Here is a 23,174-nt window from a genome sequence, read left to right as displayed (position 1 = left end):
TCATTTATTTTAATAGGTTTCATGTAGAGACTTTAAGTTTCTCTATACAGAGTATCATGTTAATGATGGTTGTATATATTTCCTTCCATTTTGGATGACTTTTTCTTTTTTGTCTGATTTTTGTGCTAGGAATTCTGATACTGTATTCAGTAGAAGTGGTGGTAGTGGACATCCTTATCTGTGAGTCTTCTCTAAGTGCAGAATTTGCAGGAAAGGAAAATCCAACTAGAAAATAAATATGTATTAAGGACTAAGGATCAACCACTTAAATAAGAGGTATGATGATTAAAGACAAAAAATTGTAAAAGCAAATTTAACTGTAATAAATATTTAAGGGATAAACATGGAAATATATAGCATCAAAAACACAAAATTTGGGGAGAGATATAAAAACCTAGATCTTTTAGGATACGTCACAACTTAACTGACTACCAACTTAAACCAAGGGCATACAGCCGTGGGTCAACATATGTGAATCTCAAGGTAACCACAAAGCAGAAACCTACACTAGATACAAAAGTCTAAGAAGAAAAGAACACAAGCCTACTGCTAAATAAAATCATCAAACCACAAGGGAAGAAGCAAAAAGATAAACAAAAGCATGAATTCTTCTGCTTGATTATTCAGTGCTCATGCTGGAGAACAGAGAATGGTAAAGAGGGTCACGGAAATCAAACGCTGAGGGTAGGAATCATGTGAAACAAAATCCTGACCTCTTCAGGAGCCCAGGGCTGGTGTTGAGTGCACTTCAGCCATGACCATCATTACTGGAGTGGAAACATGCTATTACAGTTTTCATGATGTTGTGTAGTACAAATTGTGTGGCCTCTGAAAAGGTGTGATGGGGTGTGACCTTAGGCTGCCTCCAGCATCACATGAACACGTGGCTTGATGCAGCCAGAGATGGTAATGGGATCCTCTGTCTTCTCTGTCTTTATTCTCTTCAGCATAGTTTTTTTTTCCTTTTTTTTTTTCAGTCTTGTGTGCTATGGTGTGGGTTTGTGAGCTCAAAGTACCTCCTAATGAAGCCTTCCTCCTTCAAAACTTCCTGCTGGTACCAAAGCAACATAAGAAATTCAAACTCAGGACCTATTTTCACATATAATATTGTTACATAAAACTCATCTATAATAAGATGTACTTTGAAACTTATGGTAGGTAAATGAAGTAACCTAACACTCAAGGCAAGAGAATACTTGGTCCCTCAGGGTGGTTAGCAGTGGGAGAAGTTGAATAAATTTAAAGTTAGACATTCTACTTGACACAAATGGGAACGGATATTGATATCTTCTGGGTCATGCTTTGCAAGAAAAAGACAAAGGACCAGAGAGGGCAAAATTCATTTCTGTAATAATTTTCCTGTGATTGTATGTATTTTTTGGCATGTTGAGTTTATACTGTAATTTTCCCAAGAAAGTGATTTAGAATAAGAAGTAGAAAAGGAGGAGGGTGTGGGGGAGAGGGGAGAAGATGCCATCACCCATGGAATTTATTCAGGGTGGAGGAACTTGAGTCCTTGATCAGAGTCACTCAACAGGTGCTCCATGTAGATGCCTATACAGGCAGAAAGCAAAGGTAATGGTCTTGACATCTTGCCACACTTGTCAAAATTGTCCTGTTACTGCCTATGTGAATAGCCTATTCTTCCATATTTATTCTTTGTCACACTTTAGCTGGGTCTGACATCCCTCACAGTGACAGAGAGAATCTACCCCAATGGAAATTAACCTCCATGGGGCAATGACATCAAACACAAACTTGATCCTGTTAGCCACAGAAAGCCAGGACAGTAAGTGGAAGAAAATGGATGTGGCCATTTTCTCGGATAACTACTAACCTCTAATCTTGTTTAAAACTGGAAGAGAAAGTAAAGAGACAATGAATTAAATGAAAAACATAGCTGTTATGAAGCAAAAGCATCCTGCCTAAGAGAACATTATGCCCCAAAGTCTGCTTTAAAATTCCATGCTTTAAAAAGATCAATGAGAGCACCTATCAATTGCTCTATTTCCGGTTCATATTCTCAGCATCTGTGTGTGCTTGCTGAATCAGTTCTAGGCAATTTATTAATCTTCCCTACTGCCTTATTTTATATCCTCTTTGGGGTCTGTTCTTATGAGATTGTACACACATCTGCTATAAACAATCCCCATGAGGAGGAGAAGGTCTTATATCTGAGCATCTGACTACACTCAGACAGAGGAGAAGACACACGGAGACGCTCACTCATCTACAGCATCAACCCCCCCGCCCCGGGAGCTGGGGTTCCATTGCTTTTACAACATTAATTGTGGAAAGAAAAAAAAAATCATCCTTATGAAGCATATTTCTAAGAAAAATCACAATTCATGTAGACAGCTCCTATTAACTAAGTCGCCATTAATAGCATTTGCCCATTTAGCAGTACAAAATTGTCATATGTGATTATTGTAAAGTGTTTTATAACATATTGTAGGTTTCTAATTAGTCACTGCAGCCCCCTCTACACCTTAGTAAGCAGTTCGTTATCTCCCCTATGACTTACCATATTCCTTGAATTTCGAAGGGCTCTGGGGGTTTTAGCAAAAACCCAAGGAGAAAACGTTGGGTACCATTAACTCATTTGTCAGTGTGACTCTTCAAATTTCTGATATCTCCCATAAAAGTGGGCTCTAAGCAACTTTATGTGTGACTATCCTGAGACTGCTGGGATGCGAGGAGTTATTGTGGTTATTGTTGAAGGAAGATCAATCTTTCTCCAACTTGGCTAAATTGGAAGGACACACATTAGGTCCGTGCTTGGGCATCAGTGGCTCCATTTCTTAGTGATTTATTTCCAGCTCACAGTCAGTCCAAGAGCCTGGACTAAAGATGGATCTGGACACTGTTCATTCTGGATCTTGGAATAGAATTTCCATCCTGGAGGGCTACCCACCAGGGTTCTCAACCAGTTTTAATATTTAAACCCTCAAAACACAAAATATAGGCTCATGCCCTCTTTCCCCAGTCAATAGGTCCAATGCCTGTATGAGAAACACCCCTGGGAGATCCACTAGTCTCTAAGCTCGCTCTCTGGAAGGAGGTGGACCCAGTGACTTTTCGGTGACTTAAGACTTTAGAACATGGTTTTCTAAGTGTTTACAAGAAGAGGTTACTGCACCACGATAATGAGTGCACTGCGTGTGCTTAGCCACTCAGCTGTGTCTGACTCTAAGACTCCATGGACGGTAGCCCACCAGACTCCTCTGTCCATGGGATTTCTCAGGCAAGAGTAACAGAGCGGGTTACCATTTCCTCCGGGAGATTTTCCCCACCCATGAATTGAGCCCGCATCTCCTGTGTCTCCTGCATTGCAGGCAGATTCTTTACCTACTGAGCCGTGCTTTTGAGTTCAGTTCTGTTCAGTGGCTCAGTCATGTCCTACTCTTTGTGACCCCATGGACCGTAGCACGCCAGGCCTCCCTGTTCATCACCAACTCCCAGACTTCACTCAAACTCATGCCCATTGAATTGGTGAGGCCATCCAACCATCTTATCCTCTGTCGTCCCCTTCTCCTCCCACATTCAATCTTTCCCAACATCAGGGTCTTTTCAAATGAATCAGCTCTTCACATCAGGTGGCCCAAATATCAGAGTTTCAGCTTCAACATCAGTCCTTCCAATGAGCACCCAGGACTGATCTCCTTTAGGATGGACTGGTTGGATCTCCTTGCAGTCCAAGGGACTCTCAAGAATCTTCTCCAACACCACAGTTCAGAAGCATCAATTCTTCTGTGCTCAGCCTTCTTTATAGTCCAACTCTCACATCCATATATGACCACTGGAAAAACCATAGCCTTGACTAGACGGACCTTTGTTGGCAAAGTAATGCCTCTGCTTTTTAATATGCTGTCAAGTTTGGTCATAACTTTTCTTCCAAGAAGTAAGCATCTTTTAATTTCATGGCTGCAGTCACCATCTGCAGTGAATTTTGGAGATGCTTTTTGAATTTTGGAATGTTTTGAGAGAAGGAAGCAAATGCACAAGTGTCTTAAAGCACAGTAGGAGGAGAGGGCCGTGCACATTCAAGGTGGAGAACTCAGGTGTCCTTGCACTCATCTCACTTGTTGACGAAGTCATCAGGTAGGAATGACTGGCTGCAGGATTTGTGGGATGAAACATTCTATGAAATGGAAGGAAAAAACGTCTAGCACTCTCCTTACTCAAGAGCATGAGCAAAGTCTTGAGATAAGGAGGTGATTATAGTCTCTTTTGTTCTTTTGTTTTCTTTTTTTTTTTTTAAGGAAAAAAGTGAGTGTGGCACGAACCACCTTCTGAGAGTGTATTACGTGCACGAGGTGCTGGCCCTTCGGTGGCTGGAGCCTGACTCTGGAGAGAGCGTGTGTATCAGAGAAATCAGCAGACATTAACAATCAGGGCATGCTTTCTTCTTTTTTAGGAAGCAAGGAATGAAACACTTCTCAACATCCTCTGGTTGTTTCTTGCTTACCTAAGATGATTTAGAGTTATGCTTATTGAGTAAATGAATGTGAGAGAAAAGGTAAAAGTAGAGATTTAAGAAGTCAGTATCTTTATAAAAACTGTAGCAGCATTGACATGTTTATGATTAAGGATATAAGATTCTGAATTAATGTAATTAGACAGAAAATAAATCCAGAGATGCTGAAACCTTGACAATTATTTAATGTACAAAAATCATGTCACAATACTATTCCCAAAACAACATTTTTTAAAAGACAGTTTCATGAATAACAAGCACTTGCTTGTTTATTTTGAAAGCAAAATTTCTAAGCTGTCTGTGAACATACAACTGATACTTTCAATAGAATTTGTAAATAGAAAACTCTTTGACAAGTTTGTTAAATATCTATTTGATAATGATATTGACTTAAATTGCTCATGTATTCTTACATTAAATTGTAAGAAATCAAGAATTGAATTATTAATACTAAAACCAAATATAAATATACATTTCATAAATATATGGAATACAAATGGCTAACTCTTCAGTAAAAGAAGTAGGTATTGTGCTGTAATAATATAGCAAGTGACAGATATTAAAGCTGTCTGTCTACACTGTCTCACAATTGTGAGATTAATTTTTAGAAAAATCACATTGGCTGCAAAAAAGAATTATGAGTCATCAGCTTGGCTGGAGTCTTGGTTGCAGGAAGATGACTTAGGAAAAAAGTGATGGTAATATTTTCATTTCCTGAAAGGCTTGTATGCTTTTCCTGTATTCTGGAAATTTTACCTTTTATCCTGTTTTTCATGGCAGGAGAAGGGCTATTGTCCTTCTAGGGAACAGGGTCTCTGTGGTTGCTTCACTGGAACCCACCGACCCTTCCAGGGTCCTGTTCCTTGCAGCTGGTGGGACTCCTCCCCTGCCTTCAAGGATCCAAAATGTTTAGTGTTATCCCACAAATCTCTTCCCTGTTGTTTGTTTGTTTTATACAAATGTTGATGATCCATTAAATTTATGGCTAAAATGATTAGCAAGTAATTTTTTCTAGCTCTGTGGGGCCATAACAAGCCATGTAAAGGTTATTAAGCAGATTAATATTAATAATCATACACATGATTAAAGATGACATAAAGAATTCTACACTTCATTAATTCATGACTTATTTATTGAATGCCTAGTCCTAATTATTTCTATACTATGAGTGGTTTTTGTTGTTTAAAACTTTTTATCTTGAAAGAAATTGAAGACAGAAAGCATCTGAGTCTACATTATAAATTTGTCATCCTACCCCCGCCCCTGCTGCTAGAAGCTCAGCATATTTAAAAGAATTTGCTTCCTTCCCCTCTGCTTCCTTATTTTAGACAATTTCCATTTACTCATAGTCAGGTAATGACTTATTTGGATTTTTTTAAGGTAAAGGAGCAAAAAGCGTGATGGAAATCCAGCCTTATTCTGCTAGTCATCAAATCCTCGGTGCTCAGATCTGACTGGACAAGGGCTTGGGAGGAGAAAAGTTGACAGGTCCAGCCGTTCCTAATGGCCTTGTATGCCTGACCCTATAGCAAGCAAGCTGGGCAGGAGTGTTTGTCAAATTAAACTGGGAAGCACATCAGAATTTTTGAAGGGAATAAGGAGCAGAGGGAAAGCGTCTCTAATTTGTGAAAGCACAGAGTGGAAAGATGCCCGTGAGCCTCCGGCCTGGGTCTTGCCTCTGTCAGGTCCCCTCACTTGCAGAAAGCAGGGGCCCTCGGAGCAGAAAAGGTCAGCGCCAAGACAGGGGTGACCTGCACCGCGCCTCCCGCCGTAACTCAACTTTCTCATCCTGCACCTTTTGACAGCCGAGAGGAGTCACAGCTCCAAATATGCGGCCTGAGGATGAGCTGGACTGGAAAGCAGGGGTCGGGATAGGGGTCGAGGACTAAAGCACCAAGTCTGGGGATTTTATGCACCGGAGTGCAGCCCAGAGCTGGATCACTTTTCCGGGGTTTCTTGGAATCATCAAACTCCAGCAAGCGCCGTCTCCGGTGACCTCTCTGAAAGCCAGGGATGGTGCAAAATTGTACTTGGGACCATGATTCATGTGATTATAAAATATGCAAAAGGAGCCAGGATCCAAGCTAAGAGCAAAGGAACCTCTCTTGTCCACTGTGGTCGTTCGTTGGAAGTCGGAGGGAAAGACAACAGCTCGTGATGGAATCTGACCGACCGTGACTGGGCGACGGGGGAGCCGCTGGTGGTCCTTCTCTGCTGCAGGATCAGAGGTGGGGAGGCTGTTAAGTGGCTCAGCCCTGGGCTGGGGAGCCTTGCGTGACTCAGAACTCTTCTCTGTTTGATTCTGAGCCTGACATCAAATATTCGGCTGATGGAGTGGCTGTAACAGTACATGTCTGGCATGCAGAGGGGCATTTACGATAATTAGAAATAATCAAATCCAGACCACGGAAATAGGTGCAAGAGAATATTAAGTAATTTGTAGCCAAATGACTTTAGGACCTTAAGGTAAAATTTCCAGGTGCTGCTTCTAGGACCCATAAACACTTGATTTAAAGGGGCAATATTAACATGGAGGTTTATGATCAGAGCATTGAAATGAAATTGATTGTGTCTGCTCCGGCTCTAAAAATAAAAATGGAATAATAATTTGGCTTCTAAGTTAAAAGGCTGAAAGCTATGACTCGCATAGCAAGGCAACATCTGACATCAGCGAGGAGGCTCAGGACCACAGCTCGGAGCAGCAGGAAAGCTCCCAGCCCAGGTCGGGAGGACACAGAATTTCACCCACTTCTGTTGTGTTTCTCTGCACCCTCCTGGGACCGAGCAGACACCCAGGGTGTGAGAAGTTGGGGAAGGCAGTAATGCAGGCAAACACCTACATAGGAACCCAGAATGCGATTGGTTAAAATGCTAACTGCTACAGGGTCTGGATGAAGCATAGAAATAAGATGTGGACAAGATAGTGAGGTGGTCCAGGGTGCGGAACCTGAAAAAAAGTTGAGGCACTGTGAGAGAAACCTGCTTCATAGAAGCTGCAATGACGCTTCCCGCTAGAAGGAGAAAATGGTGTTAGGCTGATTCAGATATCATCCAGGAAGTGGAGAAACAGCAAAATCTCTTGTCCTCTTTCCTTACAGATCTGTTGAAAAAATCTATAAGAAAGTGTCTTGACATCATCCTGTAGATCACAAAGTGCAGTACACATTCAAAACAGTATCTAACATGCGTGACGGAGCTGATAATTATTTATCGAATAAACAAAGTCAATATACACAGGCACCTGTAAGAAACAAGAAAGACATTGGCCAGTAATTTGAAAACACGGCTCTTCTTCCCTCCTGAGGGATTTTCTGGCCATTCAAAGTGGGTCCCTGGTGGGTCAGGTGGTAAAGAGTCTGCCCACAATGTGGGAGACCTGGGTTCGATCTCTGAGTGGGGAAGGTCTGGAGAATGAGATGGCTACCCACTCCAGTATTCTTGTCTGGAGAATTCCATAGACAGAGAAGGCTGGTGGGCAAAAAAATCCATGGGGTCACAAAGAGTCAGACACAATTTAGGGACTGAAGAACCAATACTAGAAAAGCTAGAGAAAGTCTTCGTGGTTTTATGAAGATTTTCACCAGGTACTGCGGGGTGAATAAAGGCCAAGATAAGCTTCCTGACTTGAACTGCATTCCTGTTCAGGTGTAAACTCTGTGAATGAAGAAAATTTACATCTTGTTCCCAGGACCTGGCAATGTAAGGAGACAGCGGCTGACACATAATGAATTCTTTTAAAGGCAAGAACAGAGGTGTGAAACATTGCAAATAGGACAAAATTAGCAATGGAAAGTAAACAATGTTTACAACAACAACAGTTTATAGATTTATTTTGATTTTTGGAAAAAAAAAATTGCTCTCAAAATTTGTTCTGTGAGATATAACATCACCACTGCAGCTAAATGTTATTGGCAAAATAACTCATTTAGCAACAGACATTGTTAAAATGGAGGTTTCCTATAAAACTGCATCTTCCAGTGAACTGGAATGCTTCTTTTGTCAATTTCTTTCTTCAGTTAAACCATGATGGCATCAATCTGTATGATATATAGTTCACGTATCTTCAGTCTTCTGCATCACAAAGTTTGCCTTTCTTTGATAATTCTTGGTTACTTGAGGTTGTAGTTTGCTAAAATAAGGAGAAAGTTTGGGGTGGTAGGTTGGGATAGAACTTCTGTTTGTTTAGTACGTATTTGATTCTGAAAACGCCCTTTGAGATAGGTTTCTTATTCTAGGCTCATCCATGAGGACAGCAAGGTGATGCAGGAAGAGGGTACTCTCTGAATTCCGTATCTATTTCTGCATCACGAATTATCACAAAGTCATTTACCTAAAACCAGAACTGGGGACATTTATTATCTCAGTCTCAGGAGTCTGAATCTTCCCTTCAGGGTCACACAGGCTGCAGTCAAAGTGTTGGCCTGGGGGGAGGGCGTTTCCTTTCTCTGTAGAACTCAGTCTCTCAGCTCCCAAGGGCAGCCCCACCACACCGCTCTCTCCTCTTCCCTAAGGCTAGAGCAGAGCACACCCCCGCCTGGAGGCAGACTCCTCCACACCTTCCTTACAGGGCTCACCCCGAGAGAACAGGCGCTCCAGGACCATCTGCACTTAGAATACCTGCAATCCTTCTCATCTTTTTGCCTTTTATACAGTTCAGTTCATTGAATTGAAGCTCCAATACTTTGACCATCTGATGCGAACCGCTGACTCATTGGAAAAGAGCCTGATGCTAGGAAGGATTTAAGGTAGAAGGAGAAGAGGGTGTCAGAGGATGAGATGGTTGGATGGCATCACCGATTCAATGGACATGAGCTTGGGCAAACTCCAGGAGACAGTGAAGGGCAGGGAAGCCGGGTGTGCGGCAGTCTGTGGCCAGGACTCGGCGAGTGAACAAATGACTCATCTCATCAAGAGCTTGAATTGCACCTGGAGAGTCCCTTTGGCATAGAACAGTGCCTAATCACAGGTCCTATTTGTTGAATTTTGTTTTCCAGCACCCCCCCCCCCAAAAAAAATATTCTCAAGTCCTAACACTTAGTACCTGCAAATGTGACCTTATTTGGGAACAGGGTCTTTGCAGAGGTCAAACTGAGGTCCTCAGGGTGGACTAATGTCCTTATAAAATATAGCATCTGGACGCAGACACACACTCAGGGAGAGCGCCATGTGAAGGCAGAGACGGAATGATGCTTCCAGAAGTCGGGGACCCCAGAGACCACCAACACACCCCCAGGAGGTGGGAGAGAGGCTTGACGCAGGTTCCCCACACCAGCTTGGGAGGAACCAGCCCTCTGGACGTCTGACCTCCAGAACCGTGAGGCAGTGAATCCCTAATGTTTCAGTCACTCCATCTACGATGCTGCTTCCAAGAGCCCTGGAAAACCGTAACAATGGGAGGGCTGTCCCGTCGTATCCGTGGCTCTGCCCACCCTCAGAGAGGGGGTATCCTACAGAGCACGTGCCTCACAGAGGGGACCCCTGGGAGCTCCGTCCAGCCGCACGTCCTCCCAGACCCCCAGCATGGTCTGCCCTTCCTCAGCACCAGCAGGACGGGCAGAACTGCCCCAGGAGTTTGAAGATGCTGCCCTGGGCTCTTCCAGGGGACCCAAACCGTCGCCGTGCGTGCTGGCTGGTAATCCACGTCACATTCCTGGGCCCCAGTTTTCTCATCTTTAAAATTAGAGGCTTGAGGTAAGTGATCCCTAAAGTTCTTTATTTTCTGAGATTCCACACTTGATTCTTTTTGCAGAGTTACGTGCCGGGACTTGGTTAAAGTCGGCCCCCTTGCAGTCCTGAGGCCAGCCTTCCCGCTTTGAGGTTTTGTAGCAGTGTTCTGTGTAACTGGCTTGCCAACATTTGAATTATTGGATAAACAAGACATTACCTCACTTGGTTTTATTGGATGGGGTATATAATTAACCCTTTTAATAGAAATATAGACAGGCAAGCTTATCTTATGAGCATCTTTGAATAAACTCTCCCAGTGGTTTGAATCTTTGGTTCTGACCTGACTTGCTAGAGAAAAATTTTTTTGAAAATTAATTGAAATCTTTTCAGTGTAAATGTCACTTCAAGCCCATAATTCTCCCACCTCCTTATTATCCCAGCTAATAAAGTACGGCTTACACATTTCCTTTTTTCATTTTTAAAGCCTCGTTCTGTACTAGAAAAAAGTTCTTATTCTGTCCAAAATATAGTTTTCAGCCCATTAAGAAAATATTTCTGGTTTTGGTTATAAATGAATTCAAATGGGTGTGCTTTATAGCAATTAAGTCACCTCCTTAAATATTAAAAAATAAAAAATAAAAGTTTTCCTCTCTGAATATTCTACGTACTCTAATGTTTCTACACACATTTTTAACTTTATTATAAATCTTAGAACACATGAGGAAAACAACTGGAAAATCCAATTCACGAATAACAACAAAGACACATCGATCATTAAGCTTTCATCTATTCAAAGGCCTTGTGAGTAGAATTCATGGGTCACTTTCTAAGAAAAAGATCACACATGTGGGTAAATGATTTTAAAAAAAGTCCAGTCTTTGAAAGGTTGCTTTTACCAGAGGAGTTACCTAAAAACTTTTCTTCATCTTTTTTTTTTTTTTCAATTTGAAAACACCATTTGCAGCATCATCTATGAAACATCTTTTAATAAACTGAGGGTGTCTCCTAATAGTTCCATTTTGCTCTATTTTCCAGCCCACAGATACTCAGAAAAAGCTGCTGCAGGGATGAGATGAATATACAGACTTGATGAAGTTGTGCTGGGCTGAGGGGCCTGACATTGTTTCTCCTGTGTTAGAGGATTTCTTTTTCTGGGTCCCCAGAACTTGGAGTTTCTCTTTAAAACGTCCATTAATTCCTATTAGGGAGCCACTAGTAAAGAAAATTGCATGTTAGCTTTTATCAATCTGTATGAATAAATGTTAAGCATTCTCAGTTAAAAGCCTTCCTTTTAGCTCCACTCATGTGAAAACAGCGAAAGCAGGGGGCACATCAGCAAATCATTCCGAAGATTAATGCACTCAGGCCTGCACAAAGACTGGGAGATGTGTATTAGCATTATAGATTTTAATTTGAAATAATGTCAGTCTTTTCGGGACTGCATTGTAGTGCATGAGCCGCCATCTGCTTATAATAATGAGGCTGACAATCCACGTAAATGTGATTTGCTGCCTCTTTGCCAACATAATGGCTGGGATATTGATCCTAATGGTGGAGCCCTTTCAGGCTTTTCATTCAACAGAAAGAGGCCAGGCCCAGAGCTGAGGTTTGTGGGGATTCAGGTAGAACCACGGTTAACAACCAAACGGAGCCTCCCCTAGCTGGTGGCACTACTGTGCACGCTGGCACTGATCATAATTCCGTCCTTTTCCAATAATGCAATACGAATTCACATGTGATCAATCAAATTACCAGGAGACCGGACCTGGCCTAAAGATGCTAGGCTGTCCCCACCATCTGAACCCGTGTCTCCCGCTTTGCAGGCAGATTCTTTACTCTAGCACCACCCGGGAGCCTATGAACTGTATCATCCCCCTGCCCAAATTCTTTTGTTGGGATGGAATATATGAGATGGAAGTGGCCAAACTCGTAACTCAGAGGTGCTCCGTGGTCCAGCTACACCTTTGAGATTGGCATCTGAATTTTGGGGGCTCTAAAAATCACTGCAGATGGTAACTCAGCCATGAAATTAAAAGCACTTGCTCCTTGGAAGAAAAGCTATGACCAACCTAGGCAGCATGTTATAAAGCAGAGACATTACTTTACCAACAAAGGTCCGTCTAGTCAAGGCTATGGTTTTTCCAGTGGTCATGTATGGATGTGAGAGTTGGACTATAAAGAAAGCTGAGTGCCGAAGAATTGATGCTTTTGAACTGTGGTGTTGGAAAAGAATCTTGAGAGTCCCTTGGACTGCAAGGAGATCCAGCCAGTCCATCCTGAAGGAGATCAGTCCTGGGTGCTCATTGGAAGGACTGATGCTGGAGCTGAAACTCCAATACTTTGGCCACCTGATGTGCAGAACTGACTCATTGGAAACGACCTTGATGTTGAGAAGGATTGAAGGCAGGAGGAGAAGGGGACAACAGAGGATGAGATGGTTTGATGACATCACCAAGTTGATGTACATGAGTTTGAGTAAACTCTGGAGATGGTGAAGGGCAGGGAACCCTGGCGTGCTGCAGTCCGTGGGGTTGCAAAGAGTCGGACACAACTGAGTGACTGAACGGAACTGAACTGAAGGGTGACCACTGGCCTCATGTGGCTATTTACACTTAAACTGAGAGAGACAAAATTTTATTTCCTCAACTGAAAAGATATGTGTGCACCCAAGTCCATAGTAGCATTACTCACAATAGCCCAGAGGAAGCAGCCCCTGTATCTGTGGACAGACGGATGGATAAACAAAATGTAATGGACTATTATTCGGTATTAAAAAGGAAGGATGTTGTAACACCTGCCACAACCCAGATGATGTCTGAAGATGTGCGTTATTCTGAGTGAAAGAAGCCAGTCTCCAAAGGGTGTAGGTTGTGTAATTTCACAGGTCTGAGGTCCTCAGAGCCATCGTTTAATGAGTACAAAGGTTCTGTCTTACAAGGTGGAGACGTTTGTGGAGATGGGGGGGGGTAGTGATTGCAGTTCAGTCCCTCAGTCGTGTCCAACATTTTGTGACCCCACGGACTGTAGCACTCCAAGTTCCCCGATCCTTCACCATCTCCTGGAGTTGGCTCTAACTCATGTCCATTGAGTTGGTGATGCCATCCAACCATCTTGTCCTTTGACGTCTCCTTCTCCTCCTGCCTTCAATCTTTCCTAGCATCAGGGTCTTATCCAGTGAGTTTGGCTCATCGGGTAGGGATACAAGTGATAGTTGCACAGAGACAACAAAAGTACTTGATGCCTCTGAATGGTACACTTAAAAATAGTTAAAATGATATCTTTTAGATCATGTATATTTTACTCCAATTTAAAAAACCTTAGTTCCTCATTTGCCCAACAGACACATGGGGATACTGTCCTGGATACCACGAAAATAGACCATGTCCACCATCACAGAAGGTTCTACTGGATATCACTGTTTCAGAGGAGGGTTGCTGGGGTCCAGACTGGTAGCAGGAATGTCTGGGCTGTGGGATGACTGGTGATGAACGCAGGCATCCCTGGCTGCCTCGGGGAACAGAAGAATGGTTCATCAGCTACCACTGACCACATTCATGCGGCACTGGCTTCACCTTAAATTGCTGTTGTGTTTCATCTGGTGCAGTTTTCACTTTGAGAACAATTAACTGTTACAGCCCTAGAGCACCGCATTCTTCACTAGGCTCCTCCCACCTTCCCAAGTGCATGCATTTCTTTTAGTTTTTGTTTTTATCTGGATTGAAAGGCTCTGAAAGGCACACATTAAATATTGGTACAGACATGAACCAGAGCTGGCCTGTGTCATGTCAATAATAGAAGCTACTTTTGAATGCAAGTTCACCAATAAAGAACCAATTAACATAGGATGTGGATTAACAAGTAGGAGGCCCGGATGGCGGGTGTGCCAGTGGCCAGCCCCTGCTGAGCGTGTCAGTCTTACACCCTAAGCTGCCCAACCGTCTTGGTAGTTTACCTGATCGCTCTTTCCTATTCAAATGCTTTCTTTCGCGCTACTGAATCCCATCAGAAAGTCTACTTTAAAATATTGAATTTAAAGTCTGCTTTTCTAGAATAGCAGCATCTCAATGTTAATTGCAGATTACATTGATCCTTCTATTCTGTGCAAATTCATTCCTATTAAGGATTTCCTTGACATCCTCCAAGTGCATGTTACAGGCTCGGGGACTGATATTTAATATTCAATCTCTTTAACTCAGTTTCCCCACCTGTAAGTTGGGAGTCACAATGCCTATTTTGTAAGATTGCTGCATGATTGCCAGGGACAACACGGGGAGAGTGTTCGGCATGAGTCTGACAGGTAGCAGATTCCATAAGCAAGAGCAGTGGCTGCTAAAGGGCAGAATGCATTCTGCATCTCAATGTTTGTGTGTAGGAGTGTTGGGGGATCCACTCACACACCCACCCTGCCCCCCAACTCTGGGGAACTCAGGAGCAGGACTCTGGAATCGGCAGGTCTGGGCAGATACAGAGACTCCAGAAGCTCAATCCTGCTAGGGGCAAAGGAGCCCGAGTTGGAGCGATGAACATGCATATGGTGGCAAAGACCGCCCTGGGATTTGAATACTAAGTGGAGAGATGTGACCCCAGTTTATCAGGAAACAAAAGCTGGTCAGTGTTGATTCTGGGCTAGACAGGACATAATTATGAAAGTAAAAGTGTTAGTCACTCAGTCGTGTCCAACTCTTGGCAACCCCATGGACTGTAGCCCACCAGGCTCCTCTGTCCATGCGATTCTCCAGGCAAGAATACTGGAGTGGGTTGCCATTTCTTTCTCCAGTGGATCTTCCCAATCTAGGGGCTGAATCTGGGTCTCCTGCAAGCAGGCAGATTCTTTACGGTCTGAGCCACCAGAGAAGCCATATATACTATGAAATTTAGGAAAATTAATTGCCCAGATATGTGAAGGATGAAGGAGGGTGATGAGCAGGAAGTGATTTCCTAGGTTTGGAAGGGAGTCCCCAAGGTCAGCACTGAGCTGAGGCACAGCAATGAAAGGCCATCGTGTGGGGTCTTGGGGCGAGCAGGGAGCTGGGCATGGCCACGGAGTTTGGGCGTCTGTGCGCTCACAGGCTAGCTGTCTCAGGAATCTAGAAAGGAAAGACTTCAATGGACAGGCTGTGTGTGTGTGTGTGTGAGTCTGGGAACCTGGGCAAAATAAAATAAAAATGGCTCAAAGATATTATCTGGCAACTTAGGAAGTTTCTTCTTTTAATTGTGATTAGATGATCATAGTCAAACTGTTGATTTGCTTCTATTTCCAAGAAAATGTTTCCACATTGAGTAAACTTTGAAGACTCATGAAACTTTAATATAAGGTGTGTTCCCATTAGCAAGAGAGCTCATGCATGCTACTGGGTGAATCTGCTTGGCAAACACAGAAGTCCTGATGTTCTGGCTTGGAGGGGGCAGGCGGTCCCCTCAGTCACCCTGCCCTGGGTCTGCGCTGACCTTGTGTGATGAGACAGGGCACAGTGGACGGCCTGCAGGTGTTTCCATGACAGAAAAATAAGAAAATGAAACAAAACAGAAGTCCTGGCCCCAAAGTTAGGAAGAATTTCACTGCTATCAAATATATTCCTAATAACTTAGAAATACAGTTGATCTTTGAATGACGCAGAAACTAGGGCACCAACTAGCCAGGCTGGCAATATCTCTGCAAAACTTAATAGCACTTGGTTCCTCCTGATCTACAGGTACTTGGTAATTTATTTCTTTGTGGGTTAACACTTTATTAAGTACTCATCGAGGTTAACATGTTAGAAACCATTCAGCTTTATTAATTAACACATATTATATTCACACATAGTCTAAATAAATCCTTTCACAATGAGCTGTGCAATCCTAGCTCAAAATATAGATTACAAGAATTCAGAAGCATTCTTGATCTTCTGATATAATGGTCTGAGAACTGTGATTCCTATGGCTTACAAAATAGAAGATAATCATTTAGTAAACATGGGTGTATATTAATTGTGTGACCTTTAGGAAAGGGATATCCATACTATTTTGAATAACTGTGACTATGTATTTCAAGCATGTCAACAAATAATCATGACTGTTATTGCTTTTATGAAGACACATTGGCATTTTTCTTAATAACCATCCTTGTTATCCTTACAAAGCAATTGGCGAAGCTATTTAAAATTTAGAGAGATCCACTGTCTGACTTTAATACAAAGAAAGATTTCCTAAACACTTAACTGATGGCAACCTATTAATTTTTGTTTCCGCAGTATCCTAGGTTTGGCATCCATGGATTCAACCAACCTTGTAGTCCTGTAGAATTTACTTTTGAAAAAAATCCACATGTAAGTGGATCCATGCAGTTCAAGCCTAGGTGGTTCAAGGGGCAACTGTAACGTTAAAACAACAGTGGTAACAAAACAGAAGCCCTTCATCTGAACAGCAGAAGAACGTGCTGGAGTTCAGCGTATCCACTTGATTCTTGGCCGTAGGAGCCTGCCGTGGAGAACCGCTGCCCGCAGTGTCCACTGAGGCAGTCCTGGATACTACGCTGCTGCTGCAGGAGGTGCAGGAAGGGGATCGGACTCAGAATTTCTGCTGCTGAATCTTCCTCTCCCAAGTGCAGAATCTTCTGAATGCGCATTCTGCATGCAGAGCCAGTGCAAAAGACCTGGGACCTTCTGAGAAGTGGAATTATAAGGAAAACATCATCGGGCGTTGTGTTTGCATGATGGAGTTGCCTCACTCGTATGCTCTTACCTCGAGAAAAAAAGCAAACCCGGTTCAGTGGCCTTCGGCTCCATCCCCGGGTGAGAACGACAATGTCTGGAGAGAATGCAGATGCGTGTGTGCTCAGTCACTCCGTCGTGTCCAGCTCTTCGCAACCCTGTGGACTGTAGCCCACCAGGCTCCTCTGTCCAAGGGATTCCCCAGGCAAAAATACTGGAGTGGGTTGCCGTTCCTTCCTCCAGCGGATCTTCCTGACCCAGGGATCAAACCTGGGTCTCCTGCACTGCAGGCCGGGTCCTTACTGCTGTGCCACCTGGGAAGCCCGAGAACATAGACACACAGCTTCAAAAGAAAACGCCCCCTGGCAACCCCAGGGTCCAGTTCTGAATGTGCTGAGATGTGTTTCGACCATCACATTATTATACTCTAGGTTACTGTCTTTTCACACTTTGAGACCATATTTTTTCATGTGAAATAGGCTCGTGTTGTGGCACAATGCAGGAACCCACCTGTCCTTAAACTCGCCAAGCTCAGGGGTCATTTATGGAGAAACCACCCTGGGCGGAGGAGAGGGCAGAGAAGGCGGGCTGGGCCCTGCTGTCCTTGGGTCTGCGGGAGAGACAGACAGCGGCAGGAGATGAAGCATCAAGAAGACGCATGAGGGGTGACCGGACCATGGTGGGGACCCAGGACCCATGCCTTCAGCATCCTCTTGATGGATTATATAGAGTTGATTCTAGATCTGTCATCAAAAGCCGGGCAGTTGGGGGTGGGCATAGATCTGTGAGGATCCCGGGGCCGAGGAGCCGATCTTCTCTCCACTGACCTGGCTGGGGGCCTGTGATTAGTTACCCCTGCCCCCGTGGGGCCCCCTCTCCTCATACAGACAGGGAGCGTAGCCCCCAGCCCCCAGGCCTTTCCTACACACCCCAGCCCTCTGCCTCTGATAGATATACCAAGCACAGTGAGACGCTTTATCCCTGCCTCTTTTGTCTTGTTTTAGACACACTTTCCAAGGAGAGACGTATTTCTTGTTTGCTTGTTTTTGCCTAAAGAGACCATAATCCTCTCCCCTTCTAAATAAAAAGCCTATTCAGTAAATGTTACAGCAGAATGCCTTTTATGTTAAATCTTTGTAATGAGTTTGCATAAAGTTTTATATCCAATGGTCCCAGCCAGTCCTTTTTACAAGAGCATTCTCATTATGGAAATTTTATGGCCAAGAAATGAAAAAAAAAAAAAAAGGAAATTGTATATATTTAGGAAAAAATTACTTTAAATAATGTCAAGTCCTTTTTATAATTGAGATGTCAGAATTTATAATTGAGTTGTGTAATCAGAAGGCCAGATAAAATTTCTATGGGCTCAATTATTGCCGATGCCTGTTTTAAATGTCTCGAATATTCTTGGGAATTATTTTCACCCCCTTGTAAGATTTGTGAGACATTAGCTCACCATAACAGCCAGCCACCTGCCAAGCCGTTTATTAGTCTCCTTCACCACCCAAAATAATAGTCAAGACTTCTTCTGAATAGTCAAGACTTCTCTGGGCATTGAATGACAGAAAAGAGTATTAAGTGGGGTGAAGAAAACACTCAAGGTAGCGATGGAAAAACAGCCTGGCTGAGCCTGGAGAAGACAGAGAGAGAGAGGAAGTTGCCCTCAGGTTGCACACTGCGGTGAATTTGCACTATTTATTTAACTTAATGCTGGGCACAGCCTGGACAGTGGCGAGCGGTGTTCATTCTGCTCGAGGAGACACTTAGATCTGAGACCACTAAGTGAATTGTGCAGAACCACAGAGCCATTGGTTGGGAGGACGTAGGGCCAACGCCGTCTGTCCTCCTGTGTTTACAGTGGTGTCCTCGGCTATAAAAGTCCTTTCTTGGGGCCAAGCTCACAGAGCCCAGCACTCCTCATGGTTCTGAAAGTTGCCTCAGTGAAGAGCTAAGCATTGTGGAACTTCTCTTGTGGTCCAGTGGTTAAGACGCTGCACTTCAATGCAGGGGTTGTTGGTGAGATCCCTGGTTGTGGAGCTAAGATCACACATGTCAAATGGGGTGACAAAAAAAGAAAAATTAAGCGTTTTGTACAGCAAGCTGTGGGCGTGTCAACTCTAACTTCCCCTTCATTCAAATACACTGGCGATGGAGGCACCCCGGTTTTTCCCATTATTAGAAGTTATTCTAAACTAGAGACCGCAAAGATAAGCCTTCTTCTATGGCAATTTACCATGCTGACTGATTCAACCTTCTTGGCTTTTGGTGTTATGCGTGAAGATTGTGAGCAATAACTTTTGCTGGTTTTGAATTCCTTATTTCTTCTTTTCATCTAAGTGCTCAGAGCCTAAGCAACCCACAATCCCTCATAAAAGTGGTCTCAAACTTCACCGAAGAGTGCAGTTATTTATAATATTTTTAAATTCGAACTTTTAAAGCATTGATAAACTAGCCAAAGTGGTTACAGCATTAGTGGCACTGAAGATGTCTTTGCTCATGAATAAAGAAATTGTTTTTTATATGGTCTTGCTATTCAAGGTCATCCATTTTTACTCCTGTAGCTGACCAGACGTGGTTCACCAACTCCACTCAAAATCCCACAGATGGTTTGACTGTATTTGAAACAGTTTGCCTTTAGTTCAGATATCAGTCCAAACTTCTTTACAATAAAGCCTTAGATATCAAATAGCAGGCTATTCCAATATGGTCAGAATATATGGAAAACTAAGACAGATAGCTATTTACTTGGGAGTCTTAAGGTGAAATTCTAGTTACGAAAAGGTTGTATCATTGCCATGTTTCATCAAAGTTGTTTTGTTTCTCAGTACATCAAGTGTAAATGAAGACAGACCATAACTGCTTTTTACACAATGACCTTCACAAGCTGCTTCTTGTCTGTGCCTATCCCAGCTCTGTGCAAGGTATTAGTATGCACAGTATTAAAACATGTGTGTCTGCATGCGTGCTAAGTCACTTCGGTCATGGCTTACTCTTTGTGACCCTATGGACTGTAGCCCATGAGGCTCCTCTGTCCATGGGATTCTCCAGGCAGGAATACTGGAGTAGGTTGCCATGCCCTTCTCCATGTCAGGGATCAAACCCATGTCTCTTACGCCTCCTGCGTTGGCAGGTGGGTTCTTTAACACTGGTGCTACCTGGGAAGCCCATTAAATCATTCATTGCCAAGCAAAGGGCCTAGGGCATTGTAAGCCATTCAGTGAGAAATGTTTCATCAATGCTGTGTAATAAACGCATGGATGCATGAACTAGAAGTCCTGAGAGTAGGTGGTACTCCTAATTCTTCCCTGTTTTACAGGTGACAGCAAGACACAGAGAAATGAGCCATCTGTCTGAAGCTATGTATCTAGTCAGGATCGCAGTAGGGAGCTAACCTCCGATTGTCCATCTTTAAGTTTAATACTCTGTCTACTTCAAGGAGAATGTTCCTATCAACAATATGCATACCTTTTTATATTTATAAATGATGAATTTTAATCATAATCCATGAAATTCTCCAGACAAGGATACTGGAGTGGGTAGCCATTCCCTTCTCCAGTGGATCTTCCCCACCCAAGGGTCAAACCCGGGTCTCCTGCATTACAGACAGATATTTTACCATCTGAGTCACCAGGGAAGCCCCATAATTATATTAAATCACAGTCAAAGTTGACTTTGAACTCAGTGGTCAGTATTTTAAAAAATCTGTTGAAATAAAAAATTCAGATAACATGTATCTAAGTGGCTGACTTTATTTTTCTGGGCTCCAAACTCACTGTAGATGGTGATTGCAGCAATGAAATTAAAAGATGCTTACTCCTTGGAAGGAAAGTTATGAACCAACCTAGACAGCATATTATAAAGCAGAGACATTACTTTGTCAACAAAGGTCTGTCTAGTCAAGGCTATGGTTTTTCCAGTAGTCATGTATGGATGTGAGAGTTGGACTATAAAGAAAGCTGAGCACCGAAGAATTGATGCTTTTGAACTGTGATGTTGGAGAAGACTCTTGAGAGTCCCTTGGACTGCAAGGAGATCCAATTAATCCATCCTAAAGGAGATTAGTCCTGGGTGCTCATTGGAAGGACTGATGCTGGAGCTGAAACTCCAATACTTTGGCCACCTGATGCGAAAAGCTGACTCATTGGAAAAGACCCTGATGCTGGGAAAGATTGAGGGCAGGAAGAGAAGGGGACAACAGAGGATGAGATGGTTGGATGGCATCATCGACTCAATGGACATGGGTTTGGGTGGACTCCAGGAGTTGGTGATGGACAGGGAGGCCTGGCGTGCTGCAGTTCATGGGGTCGCAAAGAGTTGGACATGACTGAGAAACTGAACTGAAATTGAACTGAAGAGTCCTGAGTTAAGTCACTTCCGATTTAGCAGGTCTCGGGCACCTCCTCCAATCTGAAGTTGCTAGCAGGATTCCTCCTTCCTTTATTCCTTCTTAGGGCTTCCCTGGCAGCTCAGCTGATAAAGAAACAGGCTGCAATGCAGGAGTCACTGGTTTGAGTCCTGGGTCTGGAAGATCCCCTGGGGAAGGGAAAGGCTACCCACTCCAGTATTCTTGAGCTTTCCTGATGGCTCAACTGTAAAGAATCTGCCTGCAATACAGGAGACCTGAATTCAATCCCTGGGTTGGCGAGATCCCCTGCAGAAAGGAAAAGCTACCCACTCCAGTATTCTGGCCTGGAGAATTGCATGGACTGTATAGTCCATGGGGTCACAAAAAATCAGACATGACTGAGCAACTCTCACTTCACAGGATCTGAATATGTTGAAATTTCCTTGGGAATTCTGAGCTGTGATGCATCATATATTCAATAAACATAAACCTGGAGACTCTCATGGAGATGACACTATGTACGTGTACTTCTGAATTCTCAGGGATCAGATGTCAGGGATGGTTCTAGACGTTGGCGGCTGCGATCCCAGAACTGTTTTGCTCCTTCTCCAAGTTCCTCTTCCTCAAAACTTGAATTCCAACAGCAAAGACGCCTGGGATTCTTTGAGGACCTCAGAACTCTTCCTTCAAGCCATCTTTTATGGCTTGGAGGAAGTTAGCACTCCTGAGGCTTACCCTTAATTTCTCATATTGCTCAAACGCTCCGGACAGCTGCTGTAACTGGTTCCCCATGTACAAAGAAAATGGGATTAACCTCGAGCTTTGAAGTGGTTCTAGTTCTTCCTGAATTTGCTCAAAGACAGTGGTTTCAGAGGCGTTTGTTTGTATGCGTGTGAAACCTTTCTTAAGATACTATAGTACAAAGACTGAATTGCAAACTGGATTATAAAAGGAGGAGGATGGGGAAGAAAAGAAAGAGGAAAAAAAGAAGAGGGAGAGGAGTAAAGAGGAGGAGAAGGGGGAGGGGAGGCGAGGTGGGAGGAGACCGTTTGCCTTTTGCTACAAAGTTGGATGGTTTCCAGAGCCGGTGCCCTGGAACCCTGCCCATTTTAACCCAGCACTGAAGTCATTCCCTTGTTCCCTGAGGTCCTGAAGGGCCTGAGCTTCAGTTCGGTTTAAAACCACCCCCTTAGGGTTCTGAAATGTCGAAGGGGCCCCTTCTTTGTATCTGACACTGGTCTTGATTCTATCAAACAAGTATCACCTAATGAAAACATGAAACAAAGGAGGCATTCTCCTCCTGCCCTGTTCTTCCAGAATTCACAGTTGTATCAAATATAAAAAAAAAATTTTTAAACCCTGACAAGTGGCCAGATTAAATACCAGATTATAACCATACATTGGATAGAGAAAAGAAAAAAAAAAAAAAAACTAAGGATTTTACAGTATTTGTTTTGCTGTAATAACAGATGTAGTGACCCAACACTGCTAGTAGTTCTAATTAAATTGTAACTGCCTCACTTGTTTTTTTTTTTTTTTTTAGTAAATTAAAACTTTTATTTTATTTTTTATTGAAGTGTAGTTGACTTACTACATTATATTAGTTTCAGGTGTACAACATAGTGCTTCAGTGTTTTTATAGATTACACGCCATTAAGAGTTATTATAAAATAATGGCTCTAATTCCGTGTGCTAGACCACATAGCCCCATTGCTATCTATCTTATACATATCGGTTTACTTCTCTTGATCCCACACCCTGACCTTAGCTCTCCCCCTCTCCTCTCCCCACTGGTAACCACTAGTCTGTTATCTATGTCTGTTAGTCTGTTCTCTATGGCCTTAGTTTCTAGTTTGCTATATGCATTCCTTTGCCTTATTTTTATTTTTCTAGATTTCACAAATAAGTGATATCATATAGTGTTTGTCTTTCAATGAGTTATTTCACTACATGCAATATTCTCTAAGCTCGCCCATGTTGTTGCAAATGCCAG

This window comes from Dama dama, chromosome 25 (genome assembly GCF_033118175.1).
Source record: "Dama dama isolate Ldn47 chromosome 25, ASM3311817v1, whole genome shotgun sequence".
NCBI lineage: Eukaryota > Metazoa > Chordata > Mammalia > Artiodactyla > Cervidae > Dama > Dama dama.
Note: the sequence above shows the minus strand (reverse complement) of the source record.